This window comes from Manis pentadactyla, chromosome 3 (assembly GCF_030020395.1).
Source record: "Manis pentadactyla isolate mManPen7 chromosome 3, mManPen7.hap1, whole genome shotgun sequence".
Classification (NCBI taxonomy): domain Eukaryota; kingdom Metazoa; phylum Chordata; class Mammalia; order Pholidota; family Manidae; genus Manis; species Manis pentadactyla.
In genome coordinates this window covers 25,073,107-25,093,101 of record NC_080021.1, presented here as the reverse complement: position 1 = coordinate 25,093,101, position 19,995 = coordinate 25,073,107, and the positions used below count along the sequence as shown (strand labels likewise).

General features: G+C 36.3%; 1 non-coding gene across 1 annotated transcript; it reads right to left on the bottom strand.

Moving 5' to 3' along the window:
• Positions 1-15,294: 15,294 nt before the first annotated feature.
• Positions 15,295-15,397, bottom strand: LOC118907646 (U6 spliceosomal RNA). The gene has a single exon (XR_005022900.1). It is a non-coding gene; the product is annotated as a U6 spliceosomal RNA (small nuclear RNA).
• Positions 15,398-19,995: the final 4,598 nt, after the last annotated feature.

The window sequence follows — 19,995 nt, the reverse complement described above, 5'->3', positions numbered from 1 at the left end:
GTCCATATCACATTTTCTTTCTCCATTTATCCCATTGGACACTAAGGTTTTTTTCCATATTTGACTATTATGAATAATGCTGCAATCAAAATAGAGGAGTGCAGATATTTTTTTTGAAATCCTGGTTTCAATTCTCTTGGATATATACCCAGGAATGTGACTGCTAGATCATACGATAGTTCTATTTTTAAGTTCTCGAGGAATCTCCATATTGTTTTCCAAAGTGACTGTATCAACTTGCATTCTTACCAACAGTGTTTAAAGGTTCCCTTTTCTCCACATCTTTGCCAATACTTTTATATTTTGTTATTTTGATACTAGCTTTCCATACATGTACAGGTATTAAAGGACAGCTCATTGTAGGTCTGATTTGTATTTTTCTGATGATTGGTGATGTTGAACACCTTTTCATATACCCAGCCATTTGTACATCTTCTTTGAAGAAATGTCTATTTAATTCCTCTACCCATTTTTAAATCAGGTTATTTGCTTTTTGCTATTAAGCTGTAGGAGTTCCATTTATATTTTGGAAAGTAACTCCATGGTTTACAAGTATTTTCTCCTACTCCATAGGTTGTCTTTTCACTTGGTTGATTGCGCTTTTCAGTTTGATGTAATCCCACTTGTCTATTTTTCTTTTTGTTGTCTGTGCTTTTGGAGTCATCTCCATGAAATCATTGCCAAGATCAATGGCATGAAGATTTCCCCATACATTTTCTTCTAGTAATAGGAATAATAGTAACACTTTCAGGTCTTACCTTTAAATCCTCAATCAAAAAGAGGTGATTTTTTTTATACAGTGAGTCAGGGGTCCAACTTCATTTTTCTGCATGTGGTTCTCCAGTTTTCCCAGTACCACTTATTGAAGAGACTATCTTTTTCCCACTGGGTGTTCTTGGCACCCTTGTTGAAGATCAGCTGTCCATATGTGCATGGGTTTGTTTCTGAGCTACTATTCTGTTCCATTGTTCTATATGTTTGTTTTAATGCCAGTACCATACTGTTTTGGTAACTGTAGCTTTGTAATAGTTTGAAATCTGTCAGTATAATTCCTCCAGCTTTGTTCTTTCTTAAAATCACATTGGCTATCCTGGGTATTTTGTTATTTCTTATAAATTTTTCTTATTTATATAAAGAAAATTGAAATTTTGATGTGAATAGCATGGAATCTGTGGATTCCTTTAGGTGTTATGGACATTTTAACAACATTAATTCTTCTAATCTGAGAGCATAAGAGTCTTTCCATTTATTTGTGGCTTCTTTAATTTTTTTCATCAATGTATAGTTTTCAATGGACACATCTTTCATCTCCTTGTATTATTATGTTATTCCTAAGAATTATATCCTTTTTGATGCTATTATAAATGGGACTATTCTCTCAATTTCTTTTTTGGATAGAAACTTTTTAGTGTACAGAAACACCACTGACTTTGTATGTTGATTTTGTATCCTGCAATTTTACTGGATTCGTTTATTAGTTCTAACAATTTTTTTTGTGTGTATGTGTGTGGAGTCTTTAGGGTTTTCTATGTATAAGGTTATGTCATCTGAAACAGAGGCAATTTTATGTCTTTGTTTCTGATTTGGGTGCCTATTATTTCTTTTTGTTTGCCTATTTGCTTACAGTCCTTAAGTCCCAGACTCTACCATATTCTATAAGGCTCTTCATGCTCTGGCTTCTGGTGACATCTACAACTATATCATTTAGGAATTATGGCTTTGCATTAAAAAAAAAACTCAACCAAAAGGGTTTAGGAAAGGAGGAGATCCATTTTCTCATATAAAAATTTTTCAACAGCAGCAAGTCCAAGCAGCTGATCAAGAGAGTCTCCCAGGAGCCCATGGTCCTTCTTCTATACTATGGTTCTGTATTTCTTATAATTCTTCTATACTATCTTAACATGGAGTTTTTGTCTTCACAGCTACAATATGTCTGCTGTGTCTCCAAGCACTGCATCAGTGTTCGAGGGAGGAAGAAGAGAGAAGCATAAAGGACAATAGTAAGACTTACATAATTTTGGACCTTGATACTGTTTTCATTTCAGAAAGAAATGCTCTTCAACAGGGAATTAGGTCTCATCTCATTAACTAGAGCAATGTCATATGGTCACTCTCATCCAATGTAATCTGTTATTGCTCCCAACAAAATCAGGATACTGTCAGGAGCAAACAAGGGCAGAGTGGGAGACAAGTAGTGTCTGTCTCAACAGCTTCCTCTTATATGACTCTTTGCCTTTCATCCCACGCTCCAACCACACTGGCTTCCTTTGGGCTCCTTCATGTTGCAAGCTCTTTTCTCCTCTGGGCATCTTTGCATTTATTGCTTTTTCTGCTTAGGATGTGATTCATCTCATTCTTTGCCATGAATTTGCCTCTTAATAGCTAAGCTTACACTAGGTAAAGTGATACCTCTGCAACCCCTATTTTTCTTTTCTTTTTTCACTATTGAGCACATACTCTTGTTCATGGCTCTAGCCTCTACCTGTAATTATGTCATTTATTTGCTTATTTGTATATGATACCTGATTGGAACCAAAATGAAATCTCCATAGCATCTCTTCAAATTTTTCTGTTGTTCATCACTGGGTCCCAGTACCAAATATGCCAGGTGCATAGCAGGCACTACATAAATGGAAATTGACAAAATGATTATTTTACTTTGTTTAGTATTCCCAGCACCTCTACAGGATAGATAGTCACTTCCTGTGGTTATAACCTTATAACGTCATAACTATTGAACATGCCAAATTCGGAATTCAAACCCATGTTTGCCTGGCTTTAAAACCATTTCTCTTCCCAGAAACACTGCTTCTCATAGAAGGCTCAATCAGCAGCTCTCAGAAGTTTTTCTCTATTTCAAGGCACAGAGGGCCTGCTCTGCACCAAGCTAATTGATTGTTTGTCACTTCCTCAGCAGCTGGGGGTTACTGACATCAGCACTCCTCTAAAAAGCCAGCCTTTTCATTCGATTCCCTCAAGAAGGCCAGAAACCAGAGTGTTTGTAGTTCCCCTTGAGTAGTTTCATCTTTAGTGATGGGAAATTAACTTCAATCTGCTGACCAGTACATGGGAAACTCCAGTCCTTGATACAGTTATTAACAAAGCATTTTCACTTCAGAGATAAGGGAGTTAATCTCCTCAAAGAGAGGACCCTTCTGAACTCAGGTTAGTTGTTTCTAAGCATTATTTCTAAACTGCAGTCAAAACCTGTTTTGTATATAAATCTTGCTTAATGAGACCTTCTCCTGATACAAATTTTATCAGATAAACTATTGACCAGGGTCTCTTAAAAATGACTTAGACAAATGGATTCATTGCTTAGCTCATCCCCTGGGCAACTGAAAATTTCTGCCTCTTGCACACTCGTATATTCTCATCTTGAGTGCCCTGAGTGTGTTCCCATTCCCACTCAGGAATTTCACCTGACATCTGGAAGGCTTTTTGTTTTTGTTAATTCGTTTTTCTGTTAGCCGTGCTTCTCTCTCTGCTTCTGCCTGAATTACCACCAGAACTTCCCTCCTTCCCTTCTTCTGTATTAAAAGGGCTTGTGGTTGATTTGTCTTCATGCTGTTGGTTTTCTTCCTCAGTTTTTAATCATGGATGCTTTTATGAGTGATTCCTCTTTTTGCTACTTTGTCTCCAGTTTGTCTGTCTGTGGCCTTTATCTTTTCATCAGGCCTGAGGTAACACTCAGTGAGATCACCTGAAGGCAAAATCAAATGTATGTCTCCAACTCAATTTCTGGAGCACCTATTTTGCTAGGCACTGAGGGGAACACATGGATGAGACATCATCCCTATTATTTAAAATCCAAAGATTAGAACTACACAGCCATGTAGCAGGGCAGGGGAAGATATAGTCAGGGTTACAAATCAAATAAAAACTATATGATATGGCAGTCCGATGAAGTAGAGGATAACATCTGTTTCCTAGGTGTGGAACAGGAGAAATTTCTTTGGCTCTAAATATAAATAAAATATGATTTCCCTTTTCTGAAAAGTTAAAATGAAAAAGAGTAGAATATGGTGGGCTAGCCCATTAAGTTGCCATGTGCTCACTGGATCTCTCTATCATACCCCAGCGCCTGTTTGGGGAAACTGTTGTACTCAGTACTGGTAATCAGCCCTCACCCACTCAGGGCTGGGACTGGTGACGGCCCTCCACTGTGCTAGCCCCGGCGCACTACACTCCCCCTTACTAGCTCCCAACACTTTACCCTCACCTTTAAGGGTCCAATGATTTGACATTCCCCAGTAACTCAGCTTGAATGTGCTGTTTGCTATCAGGGCGAAGCTGAAATAGGTACTTTCAAAGTGCCAGGCACTGCATATTTTCTGATTTAATCTTTAAAACAAACTTGTGGGGTAGGAATTGTAATAGCTGCTTTAAACATGAAAAACATTCATTTCTGAAATGTTAATTAACTCAGAAAGTAGCAGGGGACCCAGTAGCTTGATACTCCATTTTCAGCTCTTTACCTAACCTCTTTAACTACAAAAACATGACTTCAGCATATTTTTCTTATTTCCCTTTATCCCAGTGCTCAAGGTCTATTTATTAATTTTTCTTTCAAGCTTTTCTTCCCCTTTGTTATACACACTACGTATGTGCATTTGAGGGACTTCCCTGTCAACTTTTTTATGGATGGTCTGTGAAAATGAAAGCACAGAGAAGGTCATTTCTCATCCACCTCAGGTATGTAAAAGCAGTAAAAAAAAAAAAGTTCAATTCTTGCAAGTGACAACCATAGATACTAGATACTATCAAACCAGGAATTTGAGAGTGGGTTGTAAATCAAAACAACACAGTATACAATCAAACAGAGAGGCGATAGGCTGGATCAGGGCTCTTTTCATCTATATATGTACTCTCAGCAAAAACCTCTGGCTGTGCAGAATTTGAGCTCCTGGAAAGGCCAGTTCTCATTGCCAAGCAAGGTTGAATACTGACATGTTATTTCACACCAAGTGTCCAGCTGCCAGTGCGGTCTCTGTGGCAGAATCTACCAAACATCGGAGAAGACTGGGATGGAGGGGTGTACATTTTCAATAACAGCAAGAACAAGAATAAGCCTCCCAAATGGAAACATTTACCAGAGCACAGGTTGACAGATGTCTTTGACAGGAAAGGGGTTAAATGCTGCTTCATTATAATACCATGAGAGGCTGGATGGCACTTTTGTATCATGAAAACGATAGTGCCATTTAAAATCTATAAAGCCCTTTTATTCTGAAGGAGACACAGAGTGGGAAAACCACAGAAAGCATAGTGAGTTGTGCTAATTTGGTGCTGATTGCCCTAGATACAAGACAGATTATGGTCTGGAGACTATGACAGGATTGTGCAGGGTATTTATCCTACTTTGGAATTGCACTGTCCTGGTTTGGGAAGGATGGCAGCCACCAATGGTATGGAACAGGTATTTATTTCACAATATTTAGGCACATGAAATGTCATGTTGCTTTGTTTTCCTAAATTAAATTAAATCTGGTCCTCAGTGCTCCCAGAGCCACTGTGGGATAGCCAGTAACTGTCATTATCAAGGAGTTTTTCATTTTCATCTTGGTTATTCTGGGTCCCAAATGGCTTATGCAATGAACTTGAGCAAATGCACGCAACACGCAGCTACCACCATACTTACGACATGCGATATCTCTATCAGTCCAGAAAGTTCCCTGGGACAGATTTGCAAGGAATTTGCTGTCTACACTCTGGCCCCTGGCAACCATTGATCTGCTTTCTGCTACTATCCTTTAGTTTTGCCTGTGCTGGAATTTTACATGAATGGAAAGGATATAGGAGGTATTCTTTGGTCTGGCTTCTTTTGCTCAGCAGCATGTTTCTTCACAGGCATCCATGTTATTGTACCTGTAGCTTGTCCCTTATAGCTGAGTAGCAGGCCACTGAGTACATTTACCACAATTTCTTTACCCATTTACCTGTTGACAGGCATGTAGGGTGTTCCTATCATTTGGCTCTCCTGAATAAAGCTGTCAGGAACATCTGAACACAAGCTTTTGTGTGGAAGCATGTTCATTTCTATTCAGTACAAACCTAAGAGTAAAATTGTTTGGTCATAGAGTGGATATGTTTAACTATATAAGACACTGATAACTACTTTTTCAAAGTGAGTATACCATTTCACATTTCTATCAGCAATATTTAGGAATTGTAGTTGCTATATAGCCTAATCAAATCATGGTATTTGAAATCTTTTTTATTGTATCCATTCAATTGGTATATAATGGTATATCTCAATCTGCTTTTAATTAGCATCACATTGAGCATCTTTTCACTTATTTATCATTTACCTTCTGTGAAATCTGTTCAAACTTTGTGCCAATTTTTGTCTTATTTTTGAGATATAGGCATTCTTTATAGATTCTGGATACAAATCTTTTTTCAGATATGTGCATTACAATATATTCTTCTCATCAGTGGCTTGTATTTTCATTTTCTTAATGATTTATTTCAAAGAGAAGAAGTCTGTTTTGAAGTTTATTAATGAAGTCTAATTTATTATTATTTTTTTCTTTTCTTTTTTGTGCTTCTTGTGCTCTATCCAAAAAAAATTTGCCTAGACCAACTTTGCAAAGATCATTCCTTTTGTTTTATTCTTTGTACTAGTAGATATTGGCAGCATTTCATTTCCTCACATCTTTGTTCCAAATTTAATTGCCTGTTCACTTTCCAATTTTCTTGCCATGAAATTACTAGTTTTCTACCCTATTTCCCCTTCTCTTTTCCCTTCTTCATTTCCTTTCTCTTTCACAATATTTGTTAAGTACTAAGTATAAACTTGAAAACATATAGTAAAAATACCTGGACTGCTGAGTAAAATATGACATCCTTTAAATACAGAATGAGTATACACACACACACACACACACACACATGCACGTGCATAGACACACACATACACACTGATATTAAATCTCCAGGTGCCAGAAACAGAGAACTAAAAACTAGTGTGATACAGGTGTGACTGGAGAGTGGGGAGAAGGAGATATTGGTAACAGAAACTTATTATTTGTGGTTTTTGTGCCTTGGTAAGCTAGGCAATGAGGCCTTAGATATACATATGTACATATACTTATAGGCTGGGAGTTGGAGTTATGACTATTGTGAAATTCTGGGACCCTTGAAGAACTACAGTCAGTTTGAAAGGTTGGACTTGAAAACAGCTACTCATTGTAACAGGGAGAAAGCAAAGATTATTGTTTGTCTAGGCTTGGGCCAGTGTAGGAAATGACCACTTAAAACTCCAGATCTATGCCTTGTTCAGGTTTGTGTTTTGAACTTATACTGCCTATGTAGTCTGGAAACTCCAACCCAAAAACTTAACATAAAAATTGGCCCCAGAAAGTGCCTACCCAAAACAAATGCACACTAACTCTTGAAAGATGCTTCTAAAATATAGGTCATATGATGTACTCAGTGAAAACAACAATAGCAAACAATATCAGTTATGTGCCTGTTATAAGAAAGCTTGTGAGGAATAATTCAAGTACATTAAAGTCAATGCACAGAATAACAGCAGAATTGGTGTCATATGACTTGAGGTATTAGAGTGACAATCTGAAAACAAATTATATTTAAGATGAAGAAGAGTAAAATAAATCAAAACCATCAAGTGCCTACAAGATATTACATGAGAAGAATAAGAAAGTTTGGAAAAATAAGTAGAACTTTAAGAAGTAAAACAGTACCTTCACTGAAGCTAAAAATTCAGTAGGTGTTTTTAACATCAGATAAACACATGGAATTAATGAATGAGATATGGGTGCCTGAGAGAAAATCAATAATAATGCATCATGAGTGATAAAAATGGAAAAAAGGAAAGCAATGTTTAGAAAAAAGGAGATGGAATAAGAAGGTCCAAAATATATATAATAGAAACACCAAATGGAAACACTAGAGAGAATAGATCAATGGTAATATTCATAAGAGATAATGGCTGCTAATTTTCCAAAATTAATGAAAGAACAGAATCTATAAATTCAAATGTAGAACAAAGCTGAGGAATAATAAATTTCAAAATTTAAAATCAGAGAAAAATACTTACTTCTGAAAGACAAAAATAATTACATTGAAATAAAACTTCACAGCAATAATAGAGGTCAAAAGATCTTAGATGCTCAGGGAAAATAACTGATAATCTAGTTAGCTTGAACCATATAAAACTGTGGATGTTAAAACTTTGCCTACTAAATGGCAATTACACAAGGTTTAACCAAATAACAGATTTTATTCAAACACTTTCTTGTTCAATTGTGAAAGTAAAATAATGATATTTTCAGGAAAGGACAGAATTTTTCACTAAAGGATCTTTGCAGAAAGAACATAGTTCAGAAAAAGGAAATTGAAGTCAGGACAGAGAGGGACGCAAAAGCAGTTGAGCAAAGAAGGAATTTAACATGGATAGGCTGATATCTAACCATTGGCTTTATTAAACAATCAAAAATAGTGACTAATAGGATTACATAAAACCAAGGGAAACAAATACTAAACAATTACATTAAATTATAAGAGAAGAAATTGAATTACAAATTTTCTAATAACCATACCTAGTTCAGAAGAAAGGTAAAGATAGTAGTTTCCTTTATATTTTTTCGAACATGAGGGAGTGTTATGAAGTTAATGGTAATTCTAAAAGAATGTAAGTCAAATATATAACATCTAAATGAATAAAGGAGAAAAAACAAAAAAACTGGATCAGTATATCAGTAGGCAGAAAAGAGAATAAAAAATGCAAAAAGAAAAAACCCTACTAAGTTGGAAAGAAAAAACAATGAAAAAAAGAAATGATGCATACACCAGCAATGGGAATAAATATTATTGGATCAAGCTTGCTATAAAAGGTATTCATAACTTCATTAGAGAAAAAATATCTGCTTTGTTTGCTGCTTTATATCTAGCTCCAAAATAGGGCCTAGTACTTAGAATGAACTAAATAAATGCTTTAATGTTTGTTGAAACAATTAAAAACTGGATTGATATCCTATTATATTCTGTTTACAAGAGACACAGGTAACATCAAACAAGCAAAATACAAAAAGGGATCAAAGTAAAGGACAAGTAAAAGATTCATCAACCTACTACTAATGAAAAGTAAGCTAAAGCAGTTATAACACAATAGTTTAAAAAATTTATTAGAGATGAAAGCATCATTAGGGATAGAGTATCACTACCTATATTAATCAGAAAGGATAGGCTTGGCTGCAGTAAAAATTAATCCATATCCTAGTTGTCAGACATGTTTTGCTCACATTTTATATCCATCATAGGTCAGTGTTTTTTTTTTTATTCCACATAGTCACTCAGGAACCCAGGCTGAAGGAGTCTCCATCACCTTTAGCAGCCCCATCAGAAGCACACAGACGTTTTTGCCATACAAGGATAAGAGAGAGTACTGAAGGGTCTCATGCTATGAACTAAATGCTTCAGTCTGGAAGTGACATTCACTTCTCACAGCCACCTTGGTGTGAAATGCTGACTTGGTCTAGCCTTACTGAAAAGGGCTGGGAAGTCTAATATTTCAGTGTTCCCAGAAAACAAGAACTACATACGGGTGAGCAAAAGGAACAATTCTAAATTTTTGTGCACCTAACAAATGCCTTCATATAAAGTATCATTTCCAACATGTTCAACTTGACTACCATAGGGAGATTTTCACAAATTTTTTTTTAGTAATTGATGGGTTAAGTAGACAAAAATTACTACGGATAAAATATATTTAAAACACAATAAAATATAAAATACATGAATGACTCAATTAACAATTTGGTTAACAGACATATATGGAATTCAGTACCCAACAATTAGCACTCATTCTGTGTAAATATACAAGTATTGAAAGAACAAAACTTTTCAACTAGAATTTTGTACTTGGTGATAATATCTTAAAAAGGAAGTTAAATAAAGACCTTGCAGACATATAAAAATTGAAAAAAATGTATCACTAGCAGACCTGTACTATAGATACATTAAAAAACATCCTTCTAAAAGAAGGAAAATGATGCCAGATGAAAATATGGATCTACACAAAGGACTGAAGACCAAATGAAATAGTAAAGACATTGAGAAACATGTACACTTTTTCTAATTATTTATAAATGATAATTTAAACAAAAATAGTAATAATATGACATGATTATAATGTAAAAAGAAAATGTATGGCAATAAGAACACAACAGTTTAGAAGATGGAAGTAGAAGTGTACTATTATACCAGTCTGATACTATAATGTGAAGTCACATATTATCATTTATAGGTAGACTATGATAAGTTAAAGATGTATAGTATGCACCCTAAAGAAACGACTAACATAGTAAAATGAAGAGTTATGGCTAAGAAGTCAAAAAAAGGAGAAAAAATGGAAGTATAAAAACATCAACTAACCCAAAAAGGGGCTAAAAGAGAGAAAAAAAGAACAGATAAGACCAATAGAAAAAAACAGCAAAATGATTGATGGAAGCCTAATCACATCAATATTCATATTAAGTGTGATGGTGGGAAAGTAAAATGGTATAACCAGTTCAGAAACTAGTTTGGAAATTTCTTAAAAATTTAAACATACACATATCACATGATCCAACCAGTTCATTCTTACTATTTACCCAAGTGAAATAAAATATGCACTCCTACAAAGACTGGTTCACAAATGTTTATGGCAGCTTTATTGGTAGTAGCCACAAGTGGGGAATACCCAAGCAGCTATTAACAGGTGAGTAGACAAACTGTGACATGTTCATGTAATGTAATGGTCCTTAGGAATAAAATGGAATGGCTATTGATATACTCATCAATGTGGATGAACTTCTAAATAGTTACGTGAATGAAAGAACCAGACAAAAAAGAATACATACCACCTTACTTAATTTATATGCAATTCTATGAAATGCAAACTAATGTAGAGTGACAGCAAGCAGGTTAGTAGATGCCTGGCAGTGGCAGTGTGTGGGAGGAGGCGGGAGGCACCAAGTTTTAAAGAATGATGAAATATTCATTTTCTAGATTATGGGAATGGCAATGGGCCTATATATATATATGTCAAAAACTAAAGTGTACACTTTAATTATGTGCATTCAGTTTATAATATAATAAAGCTGTTTTTTAAAATCCCAGTTACCACCCCTTCAAAAAAAAAATGAATCAACTATGTGCTGCATACAAGAAACTCACTTCAAATATATTGACATCAATTAAGGATCAGTAAATTATGGCTCAGAGCCAGCCACCAACTTTCATAAATAAAATTTTATTAGAACACAGCCATACACATTCATTTACATCTTGTTTATGAATGCTCTCATGCTATAATGGCAGAATTGAGCATTTGTGACAGAAACCACATGGACCACAAATCTAAAATATTTGCCATCTGACCCTTTAAGGAAAAAGTTTGATGACCTATGAAACAGGTAGGTTGAAAGTAAAAATGGAGAAAAGGTGTAACATCTAGACACTATTTTTTTTTAAGTTGGAGAGGCTAATTTAATATTTGACAAAGTAGACATCAAAGTTAAAATGTTATGATGTTACATAAAGAGGAATGTTAAATTATGATAAAAGGCTCAATTCACCAACAGAAAGAGGTATGTTACCTTATGATAAAAGGCTCAATTCACCAACAAGACTCAACAAAACTAAATAGTTATGCACAACAATGCTTCAAAATACGTGAAGCAAAAAGACAGACAAATCCCAAAATATAATTGGATATTTCAACACTCCTCTCTTGTAATTTATAGAACTGCTAGACAGAAACAAAAGTTTCTTGAAATACTTGACAAATCATTCCAGAATGTTTGGTGTCTAAAAGTTTCCTTCTATATCATGTCCTTATATCAAATTACAGATTTTGAGAATTACCCAATGATGAGAAACAAAAACTTAACATTTTGTGTGTATTTGTTTTATTTATTTTCTTTTGTTGTAAGTGCTTGTTACTATTTCAATTATGACCTTGTTTAAATTTCCATTTTTGGCAGTGTGGTGGAATATATAACCAGAAAATCCTCCCATAGCACAAGACCTAGAAATGATGGTGAAAATAAGGTTTTTAAAATGTATACTTGAGTTCACACACACAAAAAAGGAAGCCTGTAAGAGCTATGTGGAAGAAGAAGAAGATTCCAGAGTTGCACTTGAGGTAGGATTGGAATTGGGCAGGCGTGTAGGTTTCAAGCTGACAAGATTCTATAACCATGCACCATGCAGGGACAGGAAGTCAGGCCTTCAAGCCTTCATGAAACAATGACTGGTATTGGTCCTCAAAATTCCACATTCTGATGGATATGTTAGAGTAGAAATGATACGTCCATCATCATAAAAAGAAGTTAAAACAACTTGTATACGTATCCCCTACTTTTCAAGTTTGCGTTACATCATCTTGCTTTTACAAAAACCCTACGTTAATACCTGTTTTCACTAACCCAAAGAAAACTGAAGAGAATTTTTGCCTTTTTGAAAAAAGGTGAAAACTGAAAATAGTGTCCACACCCTGGGCAGTGAGAGTGGCCCCGTCAAGCTCCTGCCCTGGAGCCACACTGGGCTTTTCAACCTCAAGCCTCTATAGCTTTGAACTGTGTCTGTTAGCATCTGGGCTTTATCTCAATTTATTTTGTGTTTTCATTAGCAAGATATGCCCTAGGTCTCACAGAAGCCTAAAAGAGGTTATTTTGGGGATCTGGGAATGCTAAATTTTTTTCCAGGTAAATTAATGGCAATTGCTTCATTTTATGTAATTTTGGCTTTACCAAGATTTTCATAGAAACAGTCTACTTCTGGATAGTAGAGAAAACTGGTATATATTTTTACCTGAAATTCGGAGGTGAGGGTCTCCCTTAAAATTGGTAACCATATGTATTTGAAGTTTGACTTTACACTACCTCCATTTTCAAAAAAAAAAACTCAAATAATAATTAACAAAAATTCCAGGTTAGTAATACTGAGGTGCTTGGTGGAAAGCAAACACCAAGTTTATTTCTTGGGACATATCCCAAATCCAGACCTCCCAAGATTTTCATGAGTCTCCTAAAGATGTGCTCACAACCCAAAATTACAATGCTCAACTGAAAAACAGTGGGCAGACAAAATAAGCAGTAGGTTAGTCTCCCAAAAACCTGAGACAAACCATCAAACCTTGCATGGACTATTTTAACTGAGAAAAAAATATTACATTTAGTAGACAATTTAATTTAAATCATTATTTATTTCTTTTGACTATAGTCTTCTGCTTCATAAAAGCCACTGCTATTTGTCACAAAAGAATAATTAGTTTTAATTTACAAAAACATGCATGGACTTCATTATCATATATTTCAAAATTGGGATGCCACTCATTCAATGATTTCATGTGTCATTCTCTGTTTTACAATATCATTTTTAGAGAGCTCTAATTCTTCCATTACTCTTGTTCTTGAGGTATAATAAACACAAATAATATTACATCTAAATTGAAAATAAAATTTATAAATTTAGAGATAGTATTAATCTATGATAATGCAAGAATTAGAATTTAATTTTTAATTATTTTTTCCATATTAGGCTTTAGTAATTTTTCACACATGGAGTGTGTATGTGTGTGTGTTTAAGAATGCCTATTTAAGGACTAGATTTTTCTTTAGAAAAAGAATGTCTGAGAACCAAATAAAACTTGGCAAAAGGAGTTTTTATTATCTGATTTTAATTTTATTCATAGTCAAAATTTGGGACTTTTTAACTTATCTAATAGTCATTGTCTTCTGAAAGCCCAGTTTGTAAGTACTATTTTGCTGAGTTTATTTATCTTCTGCATGAATCATGAGGTGATCGCTGCAACTTGACAATGACCTTTCCTATTTTAAGCACTAAACACAACTCCTGCATGTTAAGTGGATTTAGAATCATCTGAAAACTGATTTCTTTTTCCAGTGGTGCTCTAATTGCAATTTGTACTCAGTCTGCTCCAACAACTAATGTGAGTTCGGTAGTTTCAAGGACTTCATACATTACTTGCTGTGGACACAAAGGATATTGGCAGAGAAGCAAAGAAACACAAAAGCAGGTTTTGCCCAGGTGCATTTTTGGAAGCTCTATGGATATTCAGGAAAATAAATATGACAAAATCCATCATGACGTCCCTATGCCACCCTTATTTCCCTATTCCAAGTCTAGTTTAGAATGACCCTCTGTGTAATAAAGGGACAAAAAAGAGGGGAAACACTCCAGTCTTGCCACAGATGTAGTTTGAAAGTCCCAGGAAGGCCCAAAGCTTTGTGGGAGTGATAATGAGATTGTCAGACCTCAATTTCAGATACAATTATTCACCACTGAAAAACTGAAGGGCTGTAAAGAACACCACATAGCTTAGGCCTTCCCATTCTCTAAGGCAAATTATACCTTTTAAAAGAGATTTAAGGAATATCTTAAGAGCATGACTCAGCCACGGTGACTTTACCAAGGCACTATTAGTGGGATTGGCCCAGCTTGAATTGTAGGATAGATGAAGTATGATTTCTGATGCCTGGAACATTCTATTTCTAGGACTCTCCATGGAAGTCAGACTTCCAAAGAGCTCTGTCCACCAATGCTTTTCCAATTATCCTCATCTATCAAAACTTACTGGATTATTTCATGAATCTTTATTGTGTGCTTCCAATATTGCAGTCTTTGGGTTAAATGTGCTGAAAGTTTAACAAATGAAAGATGCAGGCAACTGACCAAGAATCTATAATGAAAAGGGATCCTTGCTTTGATAGGGAGATGTGTGGAGTGCTCTGGGAACATTTAGGAAGGGCTTCACATCTATCTTGGAGCATCAGGGAAGAACTCTTGGGGGAAGTGATGTCAGGTTGGAGAAATTAGCCAGGTGAAATGGAGGAAAAGTGCATTCTGGGGAGATAAGTAGCCTGAGGGAAAGAACATGGCACTGTTAGGGATGCCGAACTCAGCATTCATCAGAACACCCTGGGTCCCTCTTTCAGAAATGCTTGGCAGCTGCTGTTTACAAAAGCAATTTCTTCTTAACTATCTGATATTGGCAAACAAATGTTGACAGGTGGCTTTGATGCCTGGAACTTTTTAAATTTATCTTTATTTTTTTAAAGATATCATAGATATACACTCTTATGAAGGTTTCACATGAGCAACACTGTGGTCATTACATTGACCCACATTATCAAATCCCCCCCCCACCCCACTGCAGTCAATGTCCATCAGCGCAGCAAGACGCTGCAGTCACCACTTGTCTTCTCTGTGCTACACTGCCCTCCCCATAACCCCCCCACACACCATGCGTGCCAATCATAAAAACATATGCAACGCTTCACGAATTTGCATGTGATCCTTGCGCAGGGGCCATGCTCATCTTCTCTGTATCGTTTCAGTCTGAGTATATGTGCTGCCAAAGCAAGCATGATGCCTGGAACTTTTAAGAAATGTTTAAGAATAATTTCGTTCTAGAAGATTGTGGCAAAATTACTATCACGAAATAATTCAGAAGGGTACTTTTTATCAAAGTGACTGAAGTTAAAGTTCTGAGTTTCATTCCAGTGACTAGACCTCCATAATTACACAGACCATGGAGATAGACTCTTTCTCTGTAAGTCACTTCTAGAGTCCATTCAGCCCCTCTTTGAGAAAACATCTAAGTCGTGTCTCCTCAGTGGCAGGCATTGTGGCAGACAACAGGACTAAACAGAGTGGGTTAGGAAAAGCTTCAGCAGAGATGACCACTCAAGATTTGCTGCTTATTAAATCAATTTCACAACAAATGTTCTTATTATAAAAATTCTTTTCAAGTGATGATTTCTACATTTTATTTCTGCTATTTAAAATACTTACTCATTTACTCATTTATTCAACAAATATTTATTGAATACTTCTTATAAAATAGGGCAATTTCATCTTCCATGGGACTTAGAGCATGCTAGGGGAGACTCGTGTAACTTAATAAGTACAGAGATAAGTAATTAATTGTTAATTAATAGTGAATCTGATAAAGTTGTCCTTAAAGCTCCAGAAAGGCCTTATGAGTGCTCAGAGAACATCTCTGACCTCTGCCCAGAGAGGTCACAGAGGTCTGCCTGGAGGAGGTAATATTTGCTTTGTCTTAAACAATGACAACAATTTGGGTTTCTCTCAAAATTGTAAAATAAAGAAGGGAGGAGCTGGAAAGAACTAATTTAAGTATTGACTAATAAGAAATAGGCAGAATGAAGGGAATGAGTGGGTAAGGAGACATCATCCTGGGATAGAAAACTACATGTGGAAAGATAGAGAGATGAGAAAAATAGTCTGACGTGACTGAGTACGGGGTAGGTGGGATGATGTGGTGGCATCCGTGATTGGACAGAGGCGAGAAGATAAAGCCCATTTAATCCTCAAAACTGTCAAAGTAATAAGCACTACCATTATCTAAAAATCAACTCAATACTTTCCTTTAGAAGTTTACTTGGCCTCTCAAACATGTACAAACCAAACCCGGGCCCTCCGTCAGCCCACCTTGCTTCTGCAGATTCCTCTGACTCAGAAAGCAGCACATTCCTACAGCAACACATACCAACAAGTTCAGTTGCTCAAGTTCAAGTCAGTCTTGACTCCTCTCTTTTTCTCACATCACACATCTTGACTGTCAGTAAATCCTGTCGATTCTACATTGAAAATATGCCCAGAATTCAGCATTTTCTACCACCTCCTGGCCCTAGCTACCATCACCTTTTGTCTAGATAACTAACCACTGTTGCCTGTTAAGCTATCTCCCTGCTCTGTCTTGGCTCACCCTTGTCCCCTTCTGTTCCCAAACTAAAGGTCAGAGTGACTCTTTTAAACTCTAAGATCCTATAAGTCTGCTTAAAACTCTGAAATGGCTTTCCTTTTCACTCAAAAGCCAAATAGTACAAAGGATGACAAGCCCTATAAAACCTGTCCCTGCACCAGCCTCCAACTTCACCTGTTATTATTCTCCCCAGTCCCACTTTCTCCCACCACCTCTTGCTCCTTGCTTTTCCTGGAACTCAGCCATCCTCTCAGATATGGTTCTTTATTATTATTATTAAAGTATCATTGATATACAATCTTATGATGGTTCCACATACACAATACAGTGGTTCAACATTCATCCATTTATTATCAAGACCTCCCTCCCTCCCTTGTGGTCACTGTTTATCAGCATAGTAAGATGTTATAGAGTCATTAATTGTATTTTCTGTGCTGTACTATCATCCCAGTGACATATCTATATTGTGATTGTGAATTATAGTGCCCCTTAATCTCTTTTTCCCTTCCTGCCCACCCTCCCCCACTTCTCCCCTTTAGTAACAACTAGTCCTTCTTGTGGTCTATGAGTCTGATGCTATTTTGTTTCTTCTGTTTTGCTTTGTTTTTATACTCCACAAATGAGTGAAATCATTTGGTATTTGTCTTTCCCCACCTGACTTATTTCACTGAGCATGATACCCTCTAGCTCCATCCATGTTGTTGCAAATGGCAGGATTTCTTTTCTTTTTATGGCTGAGTAATATTCCATTGTGTATATATACCACATCTTCTTTATCCATTCATTTATTCATGGGCATTTAGGTTGCTTCATATCAGATCTGGTTCTTTTACTTCTTGGCCATTCCCCCAGATATTCCTGTGATTCACCCCACCTCCTTCCAGTCTTTGCTAAAATATCACAGCTCAGAAACACCTTCCCAGGCTCCCATATTTAAAATTGCCACTTTGACCTATATTTCTGGTCTGCTTCCCTGCTTTACTCTTCTCCATAATACTGGACTCGTGTGGCTTCTTAATTGTCTAAATCCTTTTAGTGTAATGTAAGCTAATTTTTGTTTTTTGACACCAATGGATTCTTGGGACCCAAAACAGTTTCTGACACATAATAAACACTCAAAAATATTTACGAAGTGTATGAATTTCCCTCACTTTATGAATGAGGGTGTCACAGAGAGGGTAAGAAACTTGTTGAAGGTCCTACAGTGACTTGAGTGCCATTCTGATCTTGGCTGGCTATTCTATAGGTGAAAGACTAAGCTTACAGAACTGAGGTTCTTTGTGCTGGGCTGTATCTTTTTACAGACATTAGAAGCTGACTCAAGTGTGGAGGACTGGTGAAGGCCAGGGGGACCCTTCAGAACCCTGAAAGCCCTGATTGTCATGATAGACAGTAGGACAATGACCCCACATAGCTGCCTCTCAGGGGCTGCTACTCCTGACATCACCAAGCAGCTAGTAAAGGGCTCCTCCTGCCTTTTCCATGCAAGGGCTTGGCATCTTCTTCTGGGTCTGGAGTTCCCTTTGAAGCCTCAAATAAGGTGGGTAGGATGTGAAGGACTTAGGGGGCTCCATTATGAGATGGGCCACACTGGGCGAAAGGGATGCTTTGAAGGCTTGCCTCTGAAAATGTCCTGTGATGTTTCATGGGGTTTGCCTTTTAGAGGCTCTATGGAAAAAAAACTATGATAAAAATTACCTATTCTGCTTTGACAGTTTCTTGATAAATACATGTGAAATTTAAAATCTCATTTCAAAGGGGGAAAAGTGATCCTCGTTCAATGGAATTCTATGGAAAAAAAAACAATTGGAAAGAAGGGATTTATCTATTGTCAATGCATCTTTATGTAGGCAGACAAGCTTTGATGTAACTGATAGCTTGGTTATATAATAGCCCAAGAATACAGAAATGGCATATGATGTATTATGCAGCACTTGAGACCAAAAGTTTGCTGCTCTTAGACTAGAATGAAAGTTCAGCCTGAAAGCTTTTGTTGAAAGAGACTTTCTTTGTAATAAATCAAGAGGACCTGTTAAAGTTATCTTCAGTAGGTACCTCATAGACACTTCGGAAAAAAATTGTTAACTCATTAAGCTTAATGGCCCCTGAAGCATCCCAGGATGCTACAGAAGCTAAACCTTCAACAAAGAACTTCACTTCTAAGGAGGTGAGTATTGAACCTACAAAAGAGAAATCCTTTAAAGTGGAGATTAGAAAGTTGAGCTATTATAAAAGAGCCAGAACAGAAACTAAGTCATTCTTTACGAAGGGCAGTTAACAATTCCAGAGATGGATACTATAAATTGTGTATATGAGCAAAATCACTTTGTAATGGTCACCTGGCAAAAAATGAATCTTAAAAGGCCAAGTCCTCAAAAAGGGTCAGAAGGAAAAGCTACTTAAATTGGGAAGCTTTGTAAGAACATCTGTGTGTGTTTGTGCATGTGCATGTGTGTGCGTGGGCTGTGCAAGACAAATACAAACCCTGAAAATGGCAGGAACTGCCAGAAAAAGCAAGAGAGCACAGTAAATGCATAGCAAGCTACTTATGTCTTCAATTACTACTGTTCACATAAAAAAACTCAAGAATATCCAGCCTATGGTCATGATTTTGGTATAGAAAATGTAAAACTAAAAATAAAAGTGAGATGTGATTGCACATAGGGGACATGATGCTTTCTGAACTATTTATTAAATGCAATGATAAGAATGCTTAGCTCAGGGCCTGACTTATAATTAGAGCTCAAAAACTGTTAGCTATCATAATTACCATTATTCTCCTACAATACACTAAGCTTTGTGTTATATGCACTATTTAATTTAACTGCATATGTAAAAGGCTAAAATGACTAAATGAAAAATTCTTTCAAAATGAAGTTGAACACCAACCAATTCACATCTCACAAAACCTAGATATGAATAAAAAAGCTCCAATTCTGTATTTGCCTACAGACAGTGACTTTCATCTGACCATCTGAAACCAAACTAGGCATCGGACAAATATATGGCATGGCTTGAGTTGAATCACTTTTCTAATAGTTCAGGTGTTTGTCTTCCTAATTTATTGTGGCCAGACACTTATTTCCAGTTCTTTTCCCATCTTTTTTCCTGGTATTGAGGCTCAAGCTCCCATCCATCATCCTGAGACATACCACTTGTCTCATTCTTGTCCAAATTATTCGCAAAGATGCTGTAGTTTAGTGGACGACTGGGGTGAGTGCTCCAGTTAAAAT